Below are 17,755 nucleotides of genomic sequence, written 5' to 3'. Positions count from 1 at the left end.
GTCATACAGCACGGGGACAAAAAGGTATTGGAGGACACAGAGGGGAGACGAGGGCAGGGTGGGACGGAAAGGACAGGCTCCTAGCCGTGAGCCATCACGCCTTCAGAAGCGTGACCGTAAGAAATGCTGACCATGTTTCGATTTCCTGGGTAACAGAGTGAGGACACAGTCATACATTCAGGAACCTGCACAGGTGAGACAGACCAGTGCGATTTCGGACATGGACCGAGATGCAAGGACTCCATGAAACCTGTAAGAAACCTCCCATGACGATCTGGGCAATTAGAGACCGAATTCAAGTATTCCCACATCTGCGAGGGGGAGCGAGCCTTGACAGAGAGCTACATCGCGCAGAGATAAGGAACCAGCAACGAGCAGATTTAAACCTGTGGCTGCGTTACACAAAAATCTGGTCCTTGGGCTAGAGCCAGAATATCAAATTCCTGGAAAAAAAATAGTACAATTTATTTATAATATGTTACGTTGCTCTTCGAGCATTGAGTGAAATTATTATTAATTATAATTTAAAATAAGATTTTTTCTATGAATTGCAATAATTGGGTAGGTAACCCCCTTTAAAAAGGTTGCCACGAAATTAAATATATTTCCAAATATCTTCTTGGATTATTTGATACAAAGTTATAGAAATTTCTAAATTCTCTCCCGATTCATTCAAGATGAGGATTAATAAATAAAATATCTAAGATGCCTTATATATCCGACTTGAATAGTTTGATTGCATTAATTATCAAAATAAGGTAAATAGTAAGTACCCAAAGAAGTTAAAGCATTTAGAATAATTATTTTACATGGGACGTGAAGGAGGTAGAAGTTTACGAATTTGGGAACATTGATAATTGTTTCTGTGTCAGCATGCTTGTGCTGGAGAGGTTTAGAATCCACGTGCATTCACTCATCACGCACAAAAATCAGAATTAATTTAGGCTCTGCCCACCATAGCATTTGCGTTTGCCATGCTTAACCGCTGCATTTGGAAAACTGCCCCCGAGGACTGAGAAATGACAGAAATCTGCCTTTCCTTCAGCTCTGTTCAACATCCTTTTTTTGGCATCTCCTGATTATTCTCTGCACAGAGCTCAGACCTGCTGTGACAGAGATTCCAGGCCTCCAAACTGTTGTCACCACATTTTATTAATGTTCCCCAAGATAGTCAGTGATTTCTACACTCCTTTGAATCTAAAAATAAGCTACCTAAGCGAACACACTTCTCAGAGAAAAACAATCGAATCATTTATTAGCTTTGCGAGTCTAGGAAAAAAAATGACTTTGCCACTCACAACCTATAAACAATAATATGTATTGTTGAAGGATATTCTTTGTGGAATGTTTTTCTCATAGGTTAAACTATTATGAAATATTTCAATTTCATTAAAAATACTAAATTAATCCATAAGATGCCATTAATATTCTAGGTTCACAGCATCATGCAATTTGGACATGATCGTTAAATACTTAGTATTAAATGCAAAGTGCTTAACTAAATAGAAAAGTTCCTTCTTCAATTCTACTGATGTGTTGTGGGTTTACATATTTAAAGTTATTGATTATCTATCATCTACCTTATCTATATCTATCTATCATTTATCTATCATCTATTTGTATCAATCTGTCTATCATATATCTATCTATCATCTATCATCTATCTGTTTATCTATCTAATGTATCATCATCTATCAATCTATCATCTATCCATGTATCTATCATCTGTCTATCATCTATTTATCTATCTATCTAATCTATCATCATTGATCAACCTATCATCTATCCATGTATCTTTCATCTATCTAATCTGCCCATTTCCTTCCTGGACCAGAGATCTTCTGTTGGACGTTAATACATTGCATTATCTTTATGTCCCAATCAGCCTGGTTTTACAGTGCTTTTTCAACATGAATGATTTTTTTTTAATTTTAACAAATACCATTGACTCCCTCAGTCTCAATTTCCCGTACATAAATTGTCAAACATAAAGAAATGTTGAAAGAATATTACCACGTAGATAAAAGAAAATCGTCAACAGTTAGCAATATTTGTCCTCTTTGTCATACACACATGCACTTAAATAAGATGTACACTTGAAAGTACAGTGCAGAAATCACGTTGCTTCACAACTATTGGCATTCATTTTGGAAAGAATGAGGACAATTACCATCATTGAACAATAGTTCCCTAAAGGAACCACGATAAGAGCAGTTGCAAAATTCAGGGTTTCCCCTTCCCTTCCACACCAATTCGAGAGCAGTTTTCCCAAAAGATGGTCTTCACTGTTTTCCTCATTTTATCCTATATTTTGTGTAACGCTATGGATTCTTGGATCTTTAATTATTTATAATAGCAATCAATTGCAGTACATTTATCAAGCTTAAAAATAATAATTGTAATGTCATTTAGCATTGAGACTCCATTCAAATCCACCCAATTGTTATAAGAATACTTTCATGCATTGTAAAATCTAAATTTAGGATCCAGTTGAGGTTCGACCTTTGCAATGATTGTTCTAGCTCCTGACTTCCTTTTAGACTAGAAGAGGCCTATGTCTTATATATGACATTGACTTTTTAAAGACCCACAGTTGTTTTACAGACTACTCCTCACTCTCAGTGTGTTCGATTCCTCCTGATATTCAATTCCCTTCTCTATCCTGCATTTCCTGGAAACTGGAAAGAAGTCCGGAGGCTCGATTATATCTTCCTTAAGATACTGGGAATTTTATAGATGATTTTGTGTGTGACCTACTGCACCCCCTTGCGGGGCAATAGTGCCAGATTTTCCACTATTCGTGATGTTCAGTTTGATCCACTGGCTAAGATCTCTCCAAGCGGTCTTTAACAGAGTGCCACATGTCTGCTTTCTTAGTCGCTCTTGTCCACCAGGCTTCAGCCTCCCTCTGATGTGTCCAACCAGGTGGCGGTCTGTGTGCTTGACTTGGCTTCGCTATCGTTCCCACTGAGACTTCAGTTTGCTGCAGGCTGCTGTCCTGCCCAGACCAGCGATCTTCTCTTTGGACGTGTCCCTTTAATTCTTGAGCCCTTCTCTGAGTGCTGTGTAACTAGATGTCCCAGGCTCGTCTCTGCTCTTCCTTCCTCTGACTCGGATGATTCTCTTGGAATCTGTTTCTTTTTATGGTGCATAGAAGCCCAGCAGAAGTGGTGTCGCGGCAAATAGACCACCATTGCCTCGAGTCGTTTGAGCAAAGGCGTTCGATTTCCTCTTTTGAAGTGTTTCCCAGATATGCTCTGGTCTCCATTTCCACTGCCTTGACGCCCCCTCTTCTGCTGTGTACATTTATTAGCGAACACCTCGTTTCCTTCCGAACTTTTCCACACTGACCCAGGGAGTCCCGTCAAGGGGGAAAACCCATGTTCCAGTTACTCTGAGACAGAGAGGAAAATGTGCAGCAAGGCCGTCAGCCCCGACACTCCCTGTCCCCTGCCTGCATCCCAAAGGCCATCTTGCGTCATCTCCTCATGCTGTGGACTCAGTCACTATGAGAGGAAGTTCAAATAAGCTGTTCTATCTGACCAGAGTGCATTTCTTCCTCCCTCCTCCCCATTTTTTCTTTCTGGGTGTACAACATATAACAGACAAAAGCATATACTATAGTCTCTGCTTATCCATGGTTTTGCTTGTCATGGTTTCAGCTAAGCCCATTCCAACATATTAATTAAATTTCTCCAGCCATGGACATCCTCACCCTAAGAGGATGATCCTTCATCTGACATATTATTGTCAGAAGGTCACTAGGAGCCTCAGGCTATGTCACAATGCCAAGTCATTCACCTCACTTTATCTGATCACAGAGGCATTGTGTTAACTCATAGCATCACAAGAAGAAGGGTGACTGCCGTACAAAACACACATGAATGAACAACTTGCTGGCACGTGACATGATCCTACAGTCATTAGTTGCCGGAAAGCCAGAAGATAGAGATATGCTCCTAACAGGTATTTCGATCATCTAAAACTCATATTCTGGGAAATAAGATGAATTCAGAAAAAAAATTATGAATAACTCATGTCAACAAATAAATGCAAAACAAGAAACTGAGAACAGACATTGAAACAAGGCGCATTTATTAGAAGAGAACATTACGCTTGTTTAACTAGACGAAGCACCCTGTCCACCCTGAGCTTTGGACATGACCATCATTTCTGCTTTAACTCCTTAAGCATCCGTCGCCTGGGCTTATACAAACCTCCGCGATCAATACAGTGAGGAGCTAACACTCTAAACACTAGAAACACATTCAAAACAAAAAAAGGCTGGGTCAGGAACTTTGGTCTTTTAAATAGTTAATTCACTAATCTGTCAGTCCCTGCAGGACAGAGGGAAGGGCATTAGGGGGCCCGTTCGAGGAAACACACGCAGTGTGTGGGTAACGGCTGAGGATTAACCTGCAGTCTTAAAAGACAACCTAAAGGCAGAATAACAAAGAAGTAAAAACTATGGGGTAGATTTATAAATGAATTAGAAAGATTTATGATAATTACTTTAGATAAAGAGAAGACAACCAGCAGATATACTGGAGCAGAAATTTTTAAAGGCAAAATACACTAGAAAGGCAATTATAAAAGGCAAAGCACCATCATCATCATCATCATCATCATCATCATTATTATTTATTATTATTTTTGCCAGTTAGGTCTTTGATTAGTAATTACTACTTTTGTGAAAAAAATCACTTATATTATTCAGCAAATATATTTAATTTACCACATTTTAACTTTTAACGTTGTTGTTGTTTCTGTTGTTTTGCTTTGTAATTTCCTTAGATGTGAAAAATAGACCTAATCGACTTTGGCACATGGAAAATATGTTTCAACATATAAAAATCAGAATGTAATAGAAAAGAATTCTCTTGTCTACGCCTACTAATCCTGTCTCGTAAAGAAATTATAAAGCAATGAATTTAAAATGGGTCAGATGAAAGCCATTTACACTGTGATATATATAATCAATTCGAGTAAGTTAGTGAGTGCTACAGGCTTATTGAGACAAATCCTTTATCAAGATATAATGCACTAATAAGAATAGAATGTGCGGTTATTGTAGATAACGCCTTGAGGACAATGTAAATTTACTTTATGGTGTCATCGTCACCGATGCCGTGCCCTGTGCCTACCGGGCATGTGGGAACACCCCACGGCGGGAGGGAACCTCGGCAGGGAGAGAGGCCCCACCTTCAGTGTGGACACACCTGAGGACTTAGAATCTGGGCGGATGCTAAGCACTTCCTTGAAATAATATATAGCTTTTTCATATGAATGAGGCTCCTAAATTTCATAAGTCTTCTGCAGACTTTTCTCTTGCCATGTGAGGCAATCGATGGCTTTCTGGTCTGATTATATGTGTTTTTCTACTTATTTTTTTTTCAAACATAGATTATAAAATGACAAATTCTGACACATTGTTAATTGCTTTCACATGTCACGAAATAGGACTATACTGAAGATCTTAGGCAAAAGAATACACTGACAGGTATTTTTGCCACAGTTCGCTTTGGCTGAGGAGAATTTTGAACAATTCCTGACATGGCTGGGAAATTGTATAAACAGTGAGGATGAGGTCATGTGACAGTGCAGTGTCATAAGATTTGAATATTTATTCTTATTCATTGAATTGAAGAGAGAGTGTGTTCTGGACATATAAATCACATGCTGCTTTCTAGCAGTGTCCGGAAATACATATCAGTGTGAACTATTGTCATATCTTCTCTGTGATGTTAGAAACGTCTCGCTGTCCTTCATGGGACTCGTAGCTACCTTTCTGTTGGCTTCTAGTGTTGCTAGAAATCCTTGGATTCTTGACTCATCGCTCCAGCTTCGCCTCGGTCATCACACGGTGGTCAGCCTTGGGTCTCTGCATCTCTTCTCCTCTCCTTCAAAGGACGTGAGAGCCCATCCACTCCAGTTTGACTTCATCTTAATTGGTTACATCTGCAATGGTCTGATTTCCAAATAAGCTCGGATTATGGATTCTGGGAAGAGCATAGGTTTGGGGGTGCGGGGCGTATCTGATTCAGTTCAGGTAATAACAGCCTTTCTGCTCTTGCAGGCCTGGGGACGAAATCATTAACCCTGCTCACAACTTTTAAAATCCTCCCTACATGACACTTTCCCTTTTTGTTCCCTTCCGATGTGAACTTTTCTGTTGGGACCCAGGCTGACAGAGACCCAGTGGAAAGGGCTTGAAGAATTCAAGGGCTTAAAGCGGAGATTCCGTAGTTAAGCGTAGAGGTGCCATATTTAACCGCAACTAGACGGCTTAGAAAAGAAAGAGAATGAAACCCTCAAAATCTTAAATCCCCAGCTCGTGTAATAGACCAAAACCAAGAGCTTTTCTATCACCATTGAAATAATTTCATATCTCTTCCAGCCCTGTGGCATAGATACTTAAAAAAAAAACAAAAAATCCCTCAACTATTGATTTTGCAGGTGGCTGAGATACAATATCAGTGCAATTCACAGTCTCGCAAGGTCTCTTATAAAAATTTAGTGCATTGATGATGAACGAGTCGGAGCCTGGAGATTGAAAATGGTGAAATTGAAGATGAAAGGGCTCAGAGAAATGAAACTGAGGACAATCCTAGGTCTGCTATGCCCAAGCATGAGAGGCATTTTCAAAGACTTTTATCGATGAGAGACTGTAATTATAGAAAGGTCTGAATTTATTAGTGCAAGAACACTTACTAAAGATTGCACATTCTATGTGCTAAATTAAGTAATCGGGAGAGTTCTAATTATTTCCATGACACTCAGAATTCTTGCTATAAGAACCCAAAGACTTTGGGGCACTAGAACACTGGAATGGACTTATTATGTGCAACCCAACCTCTGCCTCATAAGACTGTTCCTTTTCTATACCTTTCACAAATACACTGATGCAGAATACTCAGAAAAGCACTACTGTGGCCGCTCTCTAGGGGCTGGCCTGCTGGAGATGCTGGCAGTCCACTCCCTGAAGTCACTGGATATGGGTGGGTCCTGGGTCGAGACAAGGCACATGCATATTTATATGTAACCATATGGCTTGAGTGGTAATCAGAATGATTCGACTAAGAACGGTTTTCAGTAACGGGGAGTTGCTGACTGGTTCACTGAAATAATAATTGTAGGACAGCCCACTAACATGCTATTATGTTTGTCTAATTACCCCCCAAGCTCTAGGTCTGGGAAATAGATTAGATCTACCAACACAGAGACTATGTCTTCCGATTCTTTTGCCATTCTGAGTTGATCAAAAAATCCTGAGCTCCGTGAATAAATGTGCTTAGTAAACCTGAGGCTGGATATGATAAAGATATGGCTGGGAATATTAATGGGAGACTTACTCATTAGCACCCAGTTGTTGCCAAAAAAATGGAAACAACTGGAAGGCAGATATGGAGCACAGGCAGTGGGCAAAGACAATGCCAGCTTCGCTCCTGACGAAGGCGTGGATTTTATCTATGAGCGACTGGGCTTTCTCACGCCGGCCTTCGGAGCTGGGGAAAGACTCCTGCTCCGCCAGGCATAGGCCTTCGGGAAGAGACTTGGTGTGTCAACTGGGACAAGGAAGAGCAGAGGGAGATGTGCTTTATGCTTCCTGCTGCCCCTGGCACAAGGGAAGGGCTGAAGCTAGCAGGCGGAATTTGTTCCTCTGTTTAGTAATCCGGCGCATGCTGCACGCTGCTGTCATAGTGAGTACCTGCTATTGTACAGGGGTCAGCACCCATGGGTGAGAGAGGGAACCCTGACGTCAGCTGTGGACTTTGGACCATAATGCTGTGCCATGTGGTCCATCATCTGTAACAAAGGTGCCATCTGGTGGGCATGCTGGGCATGCGATGCCTGTGCGGATGCCAGGGGCGGCCGGGACTCTACTGTCTGCTCAGTTTTGCCTATAACTGCTCTAAAAAATAAAGTCTAAAAACAGAGAAACTAAGACAGTAACGGTTCCTTCCTACGGTGCCAGAGTCCGCATTGGGGAGCTGCCGCGGAGTTAGGGACCCCGTGCCCGCCTTGCCCAGCGCTGCCTGTGACAGCGGGATGACGCTGCGCGCCCCTGGTGACACGGTAGCTCTCATGATCCCGCAGCTGCCTGAGCTCCGTTAGAAATTCTCTTTCCTTTCCTCTTCTGCTGTCTTGGGAAGCGCCGGGAGAGTACTGTGTGCCGTTACCAGTCTTCTACGACATTAAATAAAACGCTTCATGCTCAGGTGTCAACGTCCCTCTCTGCAGGACGCAGAGCCGCGTCTTCACGAGGATGAAGCTTCTACATAACTGGATGCTAAGATGAGCCCATGAACGTCAGAACCTCAATGTATGTCTATGCCCTGTTTCCAGGAGCTTCTGATTGGATATGAGATTTGTCCTCGTCTAGTGACTCCTGTGGCCGACGTCACACTGGCTCCTTATTTGGCATCATATTTTTGTTTAATTTTTAATTTTTTATTTTCTTAGGTCTGGCAACCCTTGGTTGATCTCACAGATTGCAAGGACCTCGTCGGTTTACAATACCTAATTTTTTTATTTTTTACACCTACAGCATACGGTCTTTGTAGGTGGTCTCCCATCCAAGTACTAACCAGGCCCGACCCTGCTTAGCTTCCGAGCTCAGACGAGGTCGGGCGTGTTCAGGGCGGCATGGCCGGAGACGTGCCATTGTATTTTAATTGCTTCATATTTTCCTTCATAACGATAAACTCAGACAAAGGCGCTTGAGTTCTTCCTAGCCAATAGGTTGCTGGGAAGTTGGGGTTCCAGAGGGAGCCTGTCCCTGGAGGGATGGGCCGCGGTGCTGCCACCACGTCCCATCAGCACCATCCCAGGAGCTCTCATACATGGGAGCCAGCGAGACGATTTTGTCCAAGCTACTGACTTATTTCCCGTAGTAACTCATCAACGATAATCTCTAACATCACTTCTGTTCTCATTCATTTCATTAATACAGGATTTCTGTATTATGTTTTCTGCGGAACAAAATATAACTTGAAGTTGATGCACATATCTTTATTTCTATAGATGTAGGTAAATGACTTCTGTTTTATATTGCAATGTGTCAGGAAGCCCACTTAAAAATTACAGTCTATAAAAAGCCATTTATCAAAGATTTAAAAATATAGTAGATTTAAATACAGAATTTTTTTTTAAATTTTTGATGGCTTAGAACAATCTAACGTGATATCAACGTGTTCTGCATATAGCGGTTACTCTTCTTATCAGTTATGATTCAAAGATTTTTGCCAAATGAACCATCTGGAAATCAATGTGATATTTTTAGCAAAATACATCCAAGTTTTCAATTTAGCCAAGTGATTTTTTTAAAAAAAAAAATCTACCATTTAAAGCTAATAAGGAATTCCTCTGTGTCCCATTCTGAAATATTATGCATCCTTTATCTTAGAGATATTTAAAAAAATATAGCTAACACAGCTATAATGTATAGTCTACAGAGTTTCATTGTCAAGAAATGGAGTTTCTGGCTATTCTTACAAAAACTATTTAATAATCAAAACTTACTCTTGAAAATGTGGAAGTACTTTGATTATTTACCTTAATTTTATATGTTATTTCTCCTCTGAGAACCAATTTATTTGTTTATAAAGTCCTTTAAAGAAACTTATTATGTTTAGTTTTAGGTTTTTATTTGAGCTCTGTAAATTTTGAATATCAACTGTTTTTTTTTAATTAAAATTATGACTTTAATATTTAGGAAAATACACACAATTTTCTTCAGATTTGCATTCCTCAGCACTTTCTATTAGAAAAACCCTGGCGTTTTAGTACATTCTGTCCAATTCAAAGTTTATGTATTAGTAACTGGCAAAATATAACTTTGTAATCCTAAGGAAAATCTAAAGGTCTTACATATAAGACTTTAAGACTTCTTGAAAATCAAACAAGACTTCCCTAAAATATTTTGTATGAGAGAGGTAGAAACTATAAAGAATAACAGACTTTTAATTTCTTCAAAGTAAAGATAAATCATAAGAATTAAATAGAAGAGTAGTTTTCTGAAAAAATTTATTATACACAAAAAGAATCTGAAGTTACACTGTCTAATATGGTAGCTACTAACTCCATGTGGCTATTAAAAGTTAAATTTTAAGTAATTAAAACAAAATGAAATAAATAAGTGTTTCTGCCTTACTGGTTACATTTCACGTGCTCAATAGCCACATGTGGCCAGTGGTTAGCACAGTTCAGTCACAGAATACTGTATCCTTACTATAAGCTTTATTAAACAACAATGATCTCAAGTATGATTTATCTTTCTTTGTCCAAAAAAGGTTCTGAGAAAGCACTTAGATCATGCTTTCTTAACTCATCCTACATAGTGCCATCATGTTATTAACATTTGCAGGACAATTAATATGAAATCTTGAGAGAATTCATTAGAACTTTCCGAAGGTACTCAGAAACTGTTATCAAAAGAAAAAAAAAGAAGCCATATCTTAAAATTGAAAGTGCTGTTTATTCCAGCGCATAACTATGCAATATGTCAGTTTATCAGTAATTCAGGTTTTCTACTCTTTGCCGCGTGAGTGTGAATTTCTATCGTGCCTTCAGCTCGAGATGTCTCTGGATGTTCCAGTAATCTTAGAACCTCTCTTTACCCGTAGGGCTTCTGGTGGTTAAATAAAATGTGAATGATGACATACTTTTCATTCATAATTTTGATTATCTCTTACCTAGATTGTATAACTAAACTTAAATAAGATCTATAAGTAAATCCCTATACAATGACAGCTACTAGATTTGAATTACCATTGAAATATGGAATGTAAATTCACTTCATGGTTTGGAAATAATCAAGTCTGCAAGAAAACTAAAAGGAGAGATGACCACCGTCTCTATCGTATGAAACAGGAATTGAAGATGAGTTTGCTCCTGTCAACAGAAATGAAATGAAAGTCAGTGGGGATGATCAGGGGAAGATGGCCAAATGAGAAGATGAAGGAGAAGAATATTCCAGGCAGAGGGAAGAGCTACTGCAGAGATCTTAAGAAAGGGGTGATTTTGCTCTGATGAAGAAACCGGAGAATATTCAAGTGCCTGGAGCATCTGGAGTGAGCAAGGGACGGGGGGAGTGGAAGAGGAGGGTGATGTGGCAAAGAGACGTATCGATGGAAACGGTTCATGGGTGTTGGCAGATGATGACAAAGTTAAAGTGTTATCATTTGTGAGTCTGGCAACTACTATAAGACCCCCTCGCCTCTAAGTAGGTCCTTCTACCTTTTATGTATCTCTATCTTATATATATATTTATTCTATATTATATTTCTATCTATCATCTATCTATCTATATCATATATATGTGTATGTATATATGTATATATATGTACACACACACACACACACACACACACACACACTAGGTTTTTATTTGAGCTCTGTAAATTTTGAATATCAACTGTTTTTTTTTAATTAAAATTATGACTTTAATATTTAGGAAAATACACACAATTTTCTTCAGATTTGCATTCCTCAGCACTTTCTATTAGAAAAACCCTGGCGTTTTAGTACATTCTGTCCAATTCAAAGTTTACGTATTAGTAACTGGCAAAATATAACATTGTTCATGATTTCTCTTTCTCTCAAATGCTTGCATCTAATTCATTAGCCAATAGTGTCAAATCTGCGATGCAAATATATTTCAAATTTATCGATTTTTGCTATTTCTCCTAATAATGTCTTAGTATAAGCCACTCTGATTCTTGCTGGCAAGACTATAATTGTTTTCAGCAGGCATTATGCATTTGAATGCTTCATTCAAATTCATCACTTTACAGGGCCACCCCAGAAATTCTGACTTAGTGCATTCATGTGGGATTAAGTATTTGGGTTTTCAAATGTTGCCCTTTCAATAATTAAGACATTCACATCTATGTTGGAAATGACTAACTTAAATGATCTTCTTCTAATTATATCATCAGATATAATTATCTCACATTCTCATTTAACTGGCATCATTACCTGTATATGATTTCGAATGGTGACGCTCTCCTTTATATAATTTAATTATAATTCGCTGGAAATGAAGTCAGACATTTTTATTAGCTGTACATTCAGATCCTCCCTTAAAGAGAAAAAGTCAAAACCCAGCGTCCGAGGTCACTAAAGATTTCAGGGTTGGAATGAGAACTCCAAATACAGAGGCGGTGAACATACAGCTGCAGTTTTTCCTGACCAAAACGCAAATTAGAATAATTTTTTTCAGCAAGTAATTTTTATCTGATCAGGCTCATCATTAAATTTAGATATTGACATGTGGAAGTACCAAAGATCCATCTCCCCGGCATACAAGCAACGTAAGAAATTTAAAAACATTAAAAAAGAGTTCAACTTGGAGACTACCTGGTGTGACAGTGGCTTCCAGGGTGGCCCTAGTGACCCCTGCCTCCTGGGCTCATAACTCTTGAAATCCCTTCCGGTTGAATCCGTGTGGGTTTGGTTATGTGCTTCTGACTCAGAGCATATTGCAGAAGTGATGGGATGTGACTTTTGAGAATAAGTTACACAAAGATGGTGGTATCTGAGCCAAGGTTATAAAAAAAATTGTGACTTACGTATGGGGAAGCTCTCTCTCCTCTCCCTAATTCTGGTAAGGCTCTGGGGAGTGGAGAGCCCGTCAGCAACCAAAAGAAGGTGTTCGCACATGAATCCTCTTCCCACCGGTCAAAACCACAGAAAACTCGGCCTCAGGGGTTAGGGTTAGCTGGTCCAGTCTCACGAGAAGACCGCCCACCAGAGTGGCCTGGGGACAACTGGCTCTTAGAAGTTATGAGATAATATGTATTTCTTGTTTTAAATTGCTAAGTTTTGAGGTAATTTTAAATACAGCAATATGCAATTAATATCCATGCCATCAATTTCACATTGCATATTAGTTACTGCTTCCTGGAAATAATCTGTTTTTAAAGCTTTGTCAATAATGTTTTTAAATAGTGGGCACTGGAAAAGTGTGAACTCTGATTCAGAGAAATAAAAATTGGTGACGTTTACGCGGTTCAAACATGATGGCATGTAAAGGCATTTTTTTTAAAGATTTTCACAGGAGAATTTTTTTGTAAAAGGTTTGTATGTGCAATTCAAATTAGAGATCTATAAGAACTTTTTTATTCAGATAATAATTAAAAAATGATTGTTGAGTTTTCCATCCAATATCTTTCTGTGCATGTTTATCTACTGATATACTCATTCACGCCTGCCTGAAAGGAAGGAGTTAACACAGTTGATCTGTTTTACTCAATTCTTGCTAACCTCTGTAGCCACAGCAATGGCCACTGGTCACATTCTGGGAACTAACCTGTGGGAACGTTCATGTAGTTACTGATTGGGTGTCCTCTACGTACACAAGGAAGCGGATGCAGATGTGCTAGGCTATTAGCATTGCTTAACATAAAGACTCTTGATGCACACTGGGTGCCTGTGGTGGGGTCTGCACAAGAGCTGGTCATATAAGTTATGTGAACAGCCCCATTTGAAAGTTATGGATCCCAAGACTTGAATGGGCTTCCATGGGTGGAGATGTCTTGCATGTGTCTTTGGTCTTTGTGGCTGGAGAGAAAAGAAAGTCATGTGGTCTTTACAGAGAGAAGGAGGCCTTAGAAGGCTGTTAATAACTATTCTACTGGCTCCTGTGTATGTATTTTTCCTACAATTCTTGCCTGCATCCTTGGCTCTGATAAATTTATCCATGAGTTTAACTTCTCATGGCATCACAAGAGTCCTTCCAGACAATCATCAAAATATTGGATGGTCATGGGACCCCTGAAATACACTCAATGTCCTGTTACAAAAACATCTGCAACGGCTGACGAGAACTCTTAAACTGGGAACGGGCAAAATAAGGTATGAGATATTTTCTTTATCTGTAGTAGAATTGTGTTTACCTTGTTTCTAGGACTGTTTAGATAAAATTTGTTTAAAGGTATTTACATATCCATTAGGGTGAATATTATAATTTTTTTGAAAGTATTAATGAGAATATAGAGAAATTGGAATTTTTGTGTACTGCTGGTAGGAATATAAAATGGTGCAGCCACTACAAAAACAGTATGGCGATTCCTTAGAAAAATTAAACATAGAATTACCATATAATCCAACAATTCTACTTCTAAGTATATACCCCAAGGAATCGAAAGTGGAAAGTCAAACAGATATTTGTGTGCTCATGTTGACAGAAGCATTATTCAGAATAGGAAGGGTAAAATCAACCCAGGTGTCCATTGACAGATGGTGGGTAAACAAAATGTGGTCTCTGCATACCGTGGAATATTATTCAGCCTTAAAGAAGAACGAAATTCTGATACACATGCTACAACATAGAAGAATCTTGAAGACATTATGCTGAGTGAAATAAGGCAGTTACTATATATATCTGATGTTCCTAGACAATTCTGTTTATACAAGGGTCTTAGGTTAGTCAAACCCATAGAGACAGAAAGCGGAAGGCTGTTTACTGTGGGGACTGGGGAGGGGGGCTGGGGAGCTCTTTTTTATGGTGTGTGGAATTCCAGCTGGGGAAGACAAACATGTTTGGAGATGCTGCATCATGGCGATGGCTGCACAATAACGCAAATATACCTGGTGTCACTGAGCTGTACACTTAAAAATGGTCAAAAGATGCAATTTATTTTGATGGATATTTTACAATGATAAAAATGATTCAAAAAGTTAATTTTGATTCTATTCTGTAGCCTATTAAATGCATATTGAATAGACTTAGGAGCACTATACTAATGAGACAAGGATGATAAGATTAGGTGTTCAGGTTGTCACTGTCGGTAGCTCTTTGAGTTTTTAATGGACTACGATGCATTCATAATTAATATTCTAGAGACTCACATTCTTGCTGCTACAGGCAGCAAACTGGAGAAGAGGGAAGGGCAGCAACCAGCTGCCTGGATGCCTAACGTAACGAGAAGCAAACCTTAGAACGCAGAGATGTTATTACTGGGAAAATGCTAAATTACTGCGTTTCTGAGAGGCACAAGTGTGGAAAATAGATATTCGAAGATTGAAACTTTTCTAAAACTCTCATAAAAGATAAATGGTGAGCCCTTCCCTAATTACTCATGCCAGTACACGACCGCAAGACAGCACACGAAGATCAGGGGCATAAACTGTGCATCTTCTGAATCTCAGAACAGGATCTGAGTGAATACGCAAGGGTTAGCTTTTGAAGACTTGACACAGACCGCTCGACTTGGCTTACCTTGAGTACATATGGTCAGGCCTCATAAAGAGGGAAATGGCAATGAATGAGGAGTGCCTCGGCTCTTTTAAATACTTTTCCGATATTCAAAATTTTTAATTAAACAGTCGAACGTCTAGACACACTTAGCCATCTGCGGCATTGGCGGTTCCCTTTCATCCACAACCAAATGCTTTTAAAGTTATACTAACAAGTCTCCAAAATTGTCCTTTAATGAATACTTTTCTCTCCCTCACAAATGCTTTTTGTTGAGACCAACTATAATTCCTTATCTGGAACATCGAGAGGCAATTATTATTATTATTTTTTAATTCCTGATAAATCTCCAGTTCACACTCACTGTCATCATAGCAACTAAAGCTGTCATTAATCAATCTTAGGAAAAACCTCAGTAGCTCTCCATAATTCCTGGGCAAAATCAAATCACTTTAACTTCTTGAAAATATGCTCACTTCACGGTCTCACATACTGATACTTGATTTTAGCCTAGATGCCGGCCGTAGAACGCTATTTGAGCTTCTCTGAGGTTCTCATGCGTTGTATGTCATCATGATTTTGACTTGATCTTTCTTCATTCTTTGTCTGTTGAGAAACTTTCTATTCAAATGTTTGCTCCTGTTTTACTGCTATGCAGTCATCCCTGACTCCTCCTTTGTCCCCTTTTAATATAAGCACAATGTGTTCACACTAATTTTTTGGGCATATCTCTTAATATTCGTCACAATATAATCTAAATGTGGGAAAACATTTTCCTTTGTCATTAAACCATGATCCTCCATGCAACGAGTCTGTGTGTTTTTGTATCCCATTGTCTCACATGATATCCAAATTATAAAGAGTAGCAATCAGTATTTTTAATACATTATTGGATGCTTCCTTTGGTCATAGAGCTGACTCATTCACAATAGAATAGAATTGTTGGGATCGCTCAGTAGACTATAACCTAGCCATTATCCAGGAGACTTAACCTATGGAGATGTTTGGATAAATCCAGAAATACCAGCTTGAGAATGTGCAATCGTCGCCATGCTAGTTGATTGCTGCTCTTTCTGGCTTCCTAAAAACAAGCATAAACCTATATGTTGATTCATTCATTCAAGCAATATTTTTACTGTTTTGACTTTGTACTATGTTTTAAGTACATTTGATGACATTGAGATAAGAATGCCTTGAACAACCCAGAGATAACCAGATCCCTTATGGAGGTTATATTCCAGCAGCCAAGACAAAAAATACTCAAATAAATATATAATATGAATATGTGACATAAAATGCTGTGAACCAAAGAAGTAGAATCATAAAGCAGGTAGGAGTAACGAAAGAGGTATATTTAAATAAAGTAATCATAAATGCATCTCTCAGGAGGTGACATCTGAGGGGAGACTTGAAGGAAAAAAGAGAGAAAGCCGTGACAATCTGTGAAAAGAGGGTCCCCCGTATAGGAAAGGCGAGGGCAGAGCCCGGGACCTGGTGATGGAGGTCGGCTTCCTCTATAGAAGTTAAGCCAGAGATAAGGATTCTCGTTCCAGCGAGGGAGAAAGGGAAGGAAACGAGAGAAGGCAGAGAAGGAAGCTAAGGACAATGTGACAGACGTGACCGTTGCTAGACAGCAGAGAAGGCGACCAGAGCTTGGGCACCCTGAGGCTGCCTTTCGGGATATCGACTTTCAGCTCTTTATTAAGAAACGAGACTCAGAAAGCAGCTTTGGCCCTCGTCCCTTCCCTGCCGAAGGGATTCAGAGAGAAAAGCCCGCTGTAGAAAGGGAGCCGGGGCTGAATCGCCTTGGGAATCCTCCCCCTGGCCCTGGTCAGGAAGACTCCAGGCCTGTCAGCTGGGAACCCCCATGTCCCATTGTTTCTCAGGTGCTCAGCGAGAATTTCCTCCCCATGTTTGTTCTGCTTTTAATTCTGCAACTACATGTGAATCACCCATTCTCACTTCTGAAATCTAATAACCCCTCACCCCCACTTTCTCCTTTGTCCAAAAAATGTCATGTCTACCCAAAGCTGCCTCACTGTCTTGGGAACTTTCATGCTTATGTGAATTCCCCGTGAGCGTGTATTAAAACTTGATTTTCTCCTGTTAATCTCTCGGTTAATTTGATCGTTAGCCCAGCTAGAAGAACTTAGAAGGTGGGAGGGAAAGCAATAATTTTTTTTTTTAGCTCCCACAGTAGCTTCTGTCCAATTCCATGAGGAAGCTTGATAATAAAATCCGCACCACAGAAGTAACCCCATCTTGAAGCAAGGAGGCTGGTCTTTGGTGCTCCCGTGTAAAACAGTCATTAATTAAGAATCTGTTCCCAGTTTAGAGATCATTAGCCTGTAGGCGAGGCAATTCCCAGTCTGGCTGGGAAGGGGAGCGGGGAGCTGTGCGTGGTTATCAGCCAATACATCAAATTTGGGGATAGCTATAATGCTTATACAGGTGGGAATGAGTTTTGATTCTTCGAGCAAAAGGAAAAAGGGCAATTTGGCTAGAGTAGTGATTCTCAGAATTTCTTATATATTTCAATCATCTGGGTAGCTTTTT

At 39.5% G+C, this 17,755-nt stretch overlaps 1 pseudogene; it reads right to left on the bottom strand.

The window, feature by feature from the left end:
- Positions 1-8,539: 8,539 nt before the first annotated feature.
- On the bottom strand, positions 8,540-8,658 carry LOC112481307 (annotated as a pseudogene).
- Between the last annotated feature and the right edge of the window lie 9,097 nt (positions 8,659-17,755).

This window comes from Pteropus alecto, unplaced genomic scaffold (assembly GCF_000325575.1).
Source record: "Pteropus alecto unplaced genomic scaffold, ASM32557v1 scaffold14, whole genome shotgun sequence".
NCBI classification, from domain to species: domain Eukaryota; kingdom Metazoa; phylum Chordata; class Mammalia; order Chiroptera; family Pteropodidae; genus Pteropus; species Pteropus alecto.
Note: the sequence above shows the minus strand (reverse complement) of the source record. Positions and strands in the feature narration are given on the sequence as shown.